The following is an 8,741-nucleotide window of genomic DNA, read 5'->3' on the forward strand; positions in this document are numbered from 1 at the left end:
GCACTTAAAGGCCTCAAGTGCCTGGTTAAATTTGATAGCAGGGCAACAATTGACAACCTGCAGTCGAAGCTGAAAAGCTTAGCAGGCCAGTATGACAAGCTGAAAAAATCACCATTGGATGAATATGCGACCAGGACAGTGGGGATGGACCCAGTGGAAGGGAAAAGGGCATGGAAATCGTCAACAAAAGCTGTGCCTCCCACAAAGAGTGCCCACTGTTCTGCTATCAAATTCTCCCAAAATTCCACACGCTCACAGATGCATATCACCTCCTTCACTTGTGTACAAGTTCTTGCTGACACTTTCAGTAGCCCAGGTGGCCTACGAACGATCATTTTCAACCCTAAAATATATCAAAGGCAGAAGAAGCAGAGAAGCAGCCTGTCTGCCAGCAAACTGGAAGCCTTCATGTTGATGGCCACTGAAAAGGACGTCCTCGTGGCTTTGGACACAGACACTGTAATTGACAGAGGGCCAGAGAGTGGGCCTCGCCCTTGGTGGGCATGGGGGCCCACCATGGGTGTTGGTCTGTCTGTGCGGAACCTGGCTCCCGGCCTGCGGTCTATGCCTGGCGTCTGCGGCCTAGGTTCTGCGCCTGCGGCTGTGTCTTGTGCCTGCACCTGGAGCTGGGTTGTACGTCTGCGCCTCTGGGGTGCAAGGTCTCCACGCGCTCTCTGGGACTGGGTTAAGCTCCTCGGGGCCGGGCGTGGTTGTTGCTCCGCGGGCTTCCGGCTTCTCTGGGGGCCGGGGGGGGATCTTCTGTGGCTGCAGGGCAGGGGGCTCGGGGCTTTCCTGCGGTTGAGGGGTGTCTATACGGCCACAGGACTCAGGGGGGGCTCCGGGGCCTTTTCCGCTGCTTGAAGGCGTTACTATAATACCAACCTCATACACGAGAACCAACTGGGACAAGTTCTGTGCATTCACCGGTGGACACATCACATGCACACACACACACAGGAAAAAAAGACAGTTGCGAGAAGAGTGAGCTAGTGAGGAAACTGCTGTTTTAGTAAGGTGAGCCAGGGTTAGTCAAGAGCGAGTGAGTACACTGCTCCACTTGCACTGGTCCACTTGTCCATGGCACTAACTACTCAGCTTTGTAGTGGTTTGGGGGAATAGTAGAGTAGGTATGCATATTTAAGGGGACTGCAAGGACAGTGTACTGGTGGGTGGTGTCCAACCAACTGTGGTGGGCTGTCTGGGCCAAAAATGCCAGGGCCAATTTTTGTTGGTGGTGGTGGTGGGGGGGATATAATCCTTTTTATGGATTCATGTTTTTGGGATATATTTTGCACTCATTTGCACATGTGCAATTTATGTTATTTAGTCCCTTGTTTAATAATATTTAGAGTTAAATCATTTTGTTTCTGATATTTCTTTCACCACCTCGTGTCTGTTTTGGTTTTGCTATGTCCCTCAGGCACGCCCTGCACTTACTTTTGCAACCAATCTTAAGTTGTTCCTATATTTTTGGTCAATAAATCCTCATCTTTGCCCAAATCTACCTGCGACTCCTGTGTCTTTGGCTCGGCCCCTCATGCATCCGAAGCAAACTTTGTGGGAACAAACACGTATGACACGCATACGAGAAGCAGGAGGAGGAGGAGGAGGAGGAGGAGGGTTTCTAGTTTTAGAAGCCCAAAACGTGGGCTTCGCTTTGCTTTCTTTGTCAGCTGTTCCGGGCTCGTCTGTGCCTAATTAAAGTGTTCCGCTCGGTGGCGTCTTATTCCCTCCACCCTCCCATTCTCCCACCCCTCCATCCATCTATCACATCTACTGTAATTACTTCTGTTTACAGTGGAGGAGACTCGGCTGTCTGATCAAACGTTATTGAGGAGATAAAGTCACAGGTAATTCAGAAATGGAGAGAGTGAGAGAGAGAGAAAGAGAGAGAGAGAGCGAGCCAGAGAGAGAGAGAGAGAGAGAGCAAGAGAGAGAGAGAGAGAGAGAGAGAGAGAGACTGATAGATCACCATGGGCTGTCAAACCTACAAAACATATTCCTCCTTCTCCTCCTCCTCCTATACAGTAATAACGGTGGCTGATGCAGAATAAAAAAAGCAATTAGCTGAGCTCAGTAATTTATTTATTTTAATTATTATTATTATTCGTTTTTTTTTTGTTTTTTTTTCCAATTGTTTTCTCATTAGGTGCAGCAACATAAAACATTTTTTTTTCCGTTTGCATGATTATTTTTCTCTTATGACGTTTGTCAATCATCAAGTGTCCAACGATTGTTTTTTTAGATCAAGGCAATGTAATGATGAAAAAAAAACAAAACATTAATTAGAAATAAAGGTGTTCCCAAATTGAGAAGTTCAGATGAATATTTTAAGAGAAAACAAATAAAAGCATTTTTTTTTTTTTAAATGAACCTAATGTTTATTGAGCCATTTGTCTTAATTCATTTTCAGTGTAGTACTTTATTTTAACATGTGCTTTTAGGTTCTTTCAATACGTTAAGATGAATCACTGTGCTATGACGGTGTCCAACGCCTGGTAGTGGTGGTAATGAAATGATAATGACTGGTCATTATTATTAAAGACTGGTCCCTTTGAGTGGAAAAAATAAAGACGACGTTCAAGTTCTTCCATAAAAGATCATGTGGACGCCGGTTAAAGGCTAAAGTCCAGCAGATGATTTGGGTTTTAGAATATGAGGGAGGTGAGATCTGTGGTTTGTCGTTGCCAAAACCAACCCCACAAAAAGTATGCTTCCCCTCCGCCGCGGACACTCCTCGCAGCAGCCATTTACAGATGAATATCGCACCCGACACAAACATCTAATAACCATCACGTTTCTATGGGGAGGAAATAAAGAGCGCTCAATGAAAGTTTGATATCTTGAGAATCATGGTGCTTTCTTCTTCCTCTGGGCTTTGGCAGCCTGGGCTGAGCTGATGGAATCAGTCCAGTCTTCCTCCTCCTCCTCCTCCTCGTCAGGGGTGAAGCTAAAGTCCTGACCCCATCTGCATTCTTCCAGAGATTGACCCGCCGCAAATTGCAGAGAGAACTGCGACTCCGGAAGAAATGGAAAAACAAAAGGTCCTCCTCCCATAGTCCCTGGCGCTCAGCGTTCAGTGCCTTCGTAACCGTCTTTTCGTCTCCATTTAACACCTGATGGATGGATCGTGGTGGGGCAAAACGCTGAGCCCCCGCAGCCAACAAATCAAAGCAAACGAGAGTGAAAGTTGTTATTAATGGCTTTATTTGACAAAGCGGATGCTTACTTTTGTATTGCCGTCGTCCTTTACGCTTTCCTTCTCGCCTTTATTCCAGAGAGGGATTGTTTTGGCATGTCGCGTAATTAGATTATAATAGTTCCCTCGAAGAGACCGTTAACCCTCAATCAGAAGGTGCACGTGCTCGAAACATCATTTAACTCAATCTATGTAGTCGTTCAAATGTGAAGATGGTGATGTTGGATGAGGGGAGCGTGGGCTCATAAATGTCCAGCCCTGGACAATGTTGAACCATTGTGAACAGACTTTCACGGTGGTGCAATCTCCACAAGTGATTTCTAACGATATTACTGTATGGAGTGAAACCTATATCCAATGTATCCAATGATCATGGACTTTTACCTACACGAGTGCAACATTGACCCGATGAACTATTTCTGATGGTCAACTCTGAGATTCAATTCAAAATGATCTTTATTTGTTTAGCATTGTTTGAGTTTGGGAGTCTCGTCACTGTCCTTTCTCATCATCCGTGGCGTTGATATGTAATATTACTAGACACTACATGGTCAAAAGTATGTAGTATGTGGAACACATACTACATACCGAACACCACAGCCATTATGTGCTTGTTGAACGTTTGATTTCAAAGCCATGGACATGAGTATGGAGTTGGTAGAGATGTTTCCACTTCCACAATAACAGAACTTATGGTGGACCGGGGCAGGTCTAGCAGGGCAGAAGTATGACAAACTGATTTTTTGAAAAGGTGGCATCAGATTACAGTGCCATGCTGAAAGTATTGATCTATTTAGGACGAGCCGTTCTACAGTAAATGTCTGTTTAAGGAGGCTGCACGGCTGGATGCTTGATTTTATTCACCTGTTAGTAATGGGTGTGGCAGAAATTGCCAAACCCATTTATTACAACGGGGCCCACATACTTTTGGCTATGTAGTATGTATATATATATATATATATATGTATATATACACTGGTCAGCCACAACATTAAAACCACTGACAGGTGAAGTGAATAACATCGCTTATCTCGTTCCAATGGCACCTGTCAAGGGGTGGGATATATTAGGCAGCAAGTGAACAGTCAGTTCTTGAAGTTGATGTGCTGGAAGCAGGAAAAATGGGCAAGCGTAAGGATCTGAGCCACTTTGACAAGGACCAAATTGTGATGCTAGACGACTGGGTCAGAGCATCTCCAAAACAACTTGTGGGGTGTTCCTGGTGTGCAGTGGTTAGTACCTCCTAAAAGTGGGCCAAGGAAGACAACCGGTGAACCGGTGACAGGGTCATGGGCTCATTGATGTGCGTGGGGAGCGAAGTCTAGTCCGCTGGTCCGATCACGCAGAAGAGCTTCTGTAGCAAAAATTGGTGAAAAAGTTCATGCTGTTGTGATAGAAAGGTGTCAGAACACTCAGTGCATCACAGCTTGCTGCGTACGGGGCTGCGTAGCTGCAGACCGGTCAGAGTGTCCTTGCTGACCCCTGTCCACCGCTGAAAGCACCTACAATGGGCACATGAGCGTCAGAACTGGACCATGAAGCAATGGAAGAAGGTGGCCTTGGTCTGATGAATCACGTTTTCTTGGATGGGCGGGGTAAGGGTCCGATCCCATCGAGCATCTGTGGGATGTGCTGGAACAACAAGCCCGATCCACGGGGGCCCCACTTCGCATCTTAGAGGACTTGAAGGATCTGCTGCTAACGTCTTGGTGCCAGATACCACAGGCCAATCAGAGGTCTTGTGGAGTCCATGCCTCCACGGGTCAGAGCTGTTGTGGCGGCACGAGGGGGAGCTACACAATATTAGGGTTGGTTTTACTGTTGTGGCTGATAATTGTACATATATACTGTTTATATATACAGTATATAAGTTATTAAACAATTACAAACTACTTTGATATATTTGTGTATATGTCTGTATGTTTCAATATATGCAGACGATTCAAGCATAATATTTTAGGGTGATTAACATTTTCACAGTATTTTCTTACACCATTTATTTAACACATCTCATCTGAAAAGTTTTTAATGACTTCGTATGTGACCCCCAAACAAATCAACTGCTTAACATTCCAGAAACATTTCGCTTCGAGTGGAAACCAGAGTGGAAATGAATGTTTACAACAACTCTTTACAACGTTTGGAAGTCGTCATTAAAAAGACATTTTATTTCCTTTTTATTTTCTTTCATTCCAGCATTAGCAGCCGTCCGTATCACGTTTGCTTCTGAAGATTGCTTCTGTGATAGTCACCACAAACCATTCTTTTTACGCTGTGGAAAAGGAGCCATTTATTAGAAAAGGAAAAGCAGATATTTCCTCCAAGATATTATTATACATTAGATATTTTTTTCAAATAGAGGAAGTCTTTCCACACCGTGAATTATCTGGTAATCAAGAAAAAAAAACAAAAAAAAAAACGAGACGAGCGCACGTTATCAGACATGAGACATGATATGACTTCTATGTTTTGGAAATGTCAAAATACATAAATATGAGAAAATATTTTTGGGAGTTTGGAAAGGCAACAGCAGACTTCCAGCACTTCCATTCAAGTTTACAAAACACCTTTTCGGATCCGACAAGAAGCACACGCTGACAGGAGCTATTCCAATTATCGTGTTCATCGAATCAACATTTTTTGAGTGGTAATTAGAAAAAAGGGAACAGTACATGGGGAATGTGTTTTCTTTATCATTCTGTGAGTGAGTGATGGATGGAGAGTGGCTGCTCGGTGCAGGGGGTGTGTATAATTAGCAGGGACCTTAATGACCGTTCCCCTCCTGACGCCTATGTGATAAATATTTAATCTTTCATTACAGTAATGACGGAGAAAAGCAAAATGCCCAACCACACAAACTGCCCCTGCCCCGTCTGTTGTCTGGTAATTAGACAAAACTCTGGAAGTCCAAATTATTTTCTTATGCAGCGTTTAAAACATCCAAGACTCACTGGAGAGTGTAATATTAATGCATTATTATTATTATAGTATTATTATAATCTATAGATATTATTATTATTGTTATTATTATTATTATTATTCAACAGCGGTCGTTGTATATTTCTTTCTTGTTAATGTTTTTTTTTAGGTTTCTTTTATTGCTTTTTGATTGGTGATGAGGTTATTTGAGGTTCATTTTCCAATTTTTTTCCATTTTCCAAAGTTATTTTTTAGGTAGGGTTAATATACTTATCCTATATTGCAGTTTTATTCTTATTCGTGTCTACTATCTATCTATCTATCTATCTATCTATCTATCTATCTATCTATCTATCTATCTATCTATCTATCTATCTATCTATCTATCTATCTATGTACCTGTCTTGCTTTGGGATGTGTTCACACAGCACTAGTAGCTGCTCATTGCAGAGCTATTGCAGAAAGCTGAATAATATCCATCTCCGTTCGGTGGCTTTTGCAGAATTGCATAATATCCACATTTGCAATATGTCACACTAAGCCAGTGGCAAACAGCGAGGGAATTGGGAAGATTCTTCCTTTCCTTCTCTCCCTCGGTGATGAGAAAGATATAAATAGAAACCTTGAAGCACAATTTGTCTAGTTACATGAAGCAGAATTGCACCCCCCACCCCCCGCCCCTCTTCCACCACACCCTGCATGTGTGTGTCGGGTGTTTTTGGAAGCAAATCTCATTGTGTCGTTATGTAAATGCTCATGTTTCTGTACAAATAGTGACAAATGTCCGGTGGAAAAGCAAAGACATTCATGTGAGAGCGGCTGGATTGCAAATGCACCTCGGGAGCATTGAGCCGGACAGAAAGAAATAATAAACGACAAAAAATGTTGTCTTTTCTTTTCTCCAGTGTGGCATAACAACTGGAAACATGTATTTACTATGAAGGGGACAAGATAGATAGATAGACAGACAGACAAACGGACAGATAGACTGACAGACAGACACAGACAGACAGACAGACAGACAGACAGACAGACAGGCGGGTGGATGGATGATGGATAGATAGATAAATAGATAGACAGATAGATAGATAGATAGATAGATAGACAGATAGATAGATAGATAGATAGATAGACAGACAGACAGACAGACAGACAGATAGATAGATAGTGAATAGAGAGAGTCTTTCTGGTCCCTAGTGATGCAAGACTTAAAATATTTAAAACGACTCAGGGGTCAGGAGTCGTGAGCGTCCAATTTGCACTTTGCGTTCCACCTCAATTCATTTTTAAACAGAATCAAATCATCCTTGTGAAAATTCCGTTCACAACTCAACAGCCAAACCCACTCTTTTGACTTCTCGTGACACCTACACGCGTTCACGGTTAAAGTTATCGTAAGACTTTATTTCACTGTTTTTCAACCACTGGACTGTGGCCACTGGTGCACCGCGAGCGCTCGCCAATTTTCAGATTCCACCGAAAAAACAAAGTAGTGGAAACTTGCTCTTGTGTTGCAAGATCAAAATTGCCGGCCTGCACCATCTCAAGTAACTCATCAGTTGCAGTCTGCTTTTTTGAGATTCTGTTCCTGGCGAGTCACTCGGTAAAGAGTAAAAGATACAATTTTCTTTTTTAAGCTCACATATTATTCTCCTTTTCAACAAGTTAATATACTGTAAGTCTCTGAGGTCCCCAAAACATGTTTTTGAAGGTTTTTGCTGAAAATACCACTCATTTTATCCATTTTCATCCATTTTGCCTCTATACCCCTCCTCTTTTCGATGGGCTGTTTCTGCGACTGCAGCTTCAAATGCAAATGAGCTGCTGCTCCCCACGCCCCAACTTTTTGTGGCTCGAGGGCGTTTGATACCATGGTTGCAGTGATCGTCTACCTACCCTCACCCTCATGAAAACAACCAATATGGCTCGTAGCAGAGACACAGGGGATGAACCGCACATTTTTGATCCAGAATCTGATCCAGAACAAGGAGAGGCTGCTGCAGAAGTTAAAACATTGTGAATAAAGCAGGAGGTGATTTTCTCCAGCCGTGGGTGGAGTTACTCAGATGGGCGGCAGTCTCATTCTGATGAGTCTCCAACTGACGTAGAAAGTAGAGGCCAATCTGAACGGCATGTTGAATCACATATATCATAATAACAATAGTGATTATAATAAGGATGATGATAATGAGAATAATAATGAAAAAATAATGAAAATAATAATAATCATAATAATGAACATAATAATAATAATAATAATAATAAAAATAATAATATTCACAATTCTATGTGTCACAGGATAGTGGTATAGTTCCACGAGAATAATATTTCATTGTTAATTTGTCACTCCCCCCTGTCAAAAATAGGTGGCGCGCTCCTAAAATCAGTTCCTTTGCTTCCTGGTGCACATGCTGGGCGGTACAGTGAGTTTTATTTGAGGTTGGCGGGGTGGGACAGAATGAATGACGTAGTGGAAGGAGCCGAGTGTGAATTGGGAGCAGGGTGTTGGCTGGAGGGGAAGCTGTTTGGGAAGTAATTACATCAAAGGCAGCTGTGGGAATATTTGGCAACCAGAAATGGCAACAAGCGAGGTGCCCCGACTCCAAATAACAATTCCCGCTCC

This window comes from Zeus faber, assembly GCF_960531495.2.
Source record: "Zeus faber genome assembly, chromosome: 3".
NCBI classification, from domain to species: Eukaryota; Metazoa; Chordata; class Actinopteri; order Zeiformes; family Zeidae; genus Zeus; species Zeus faber.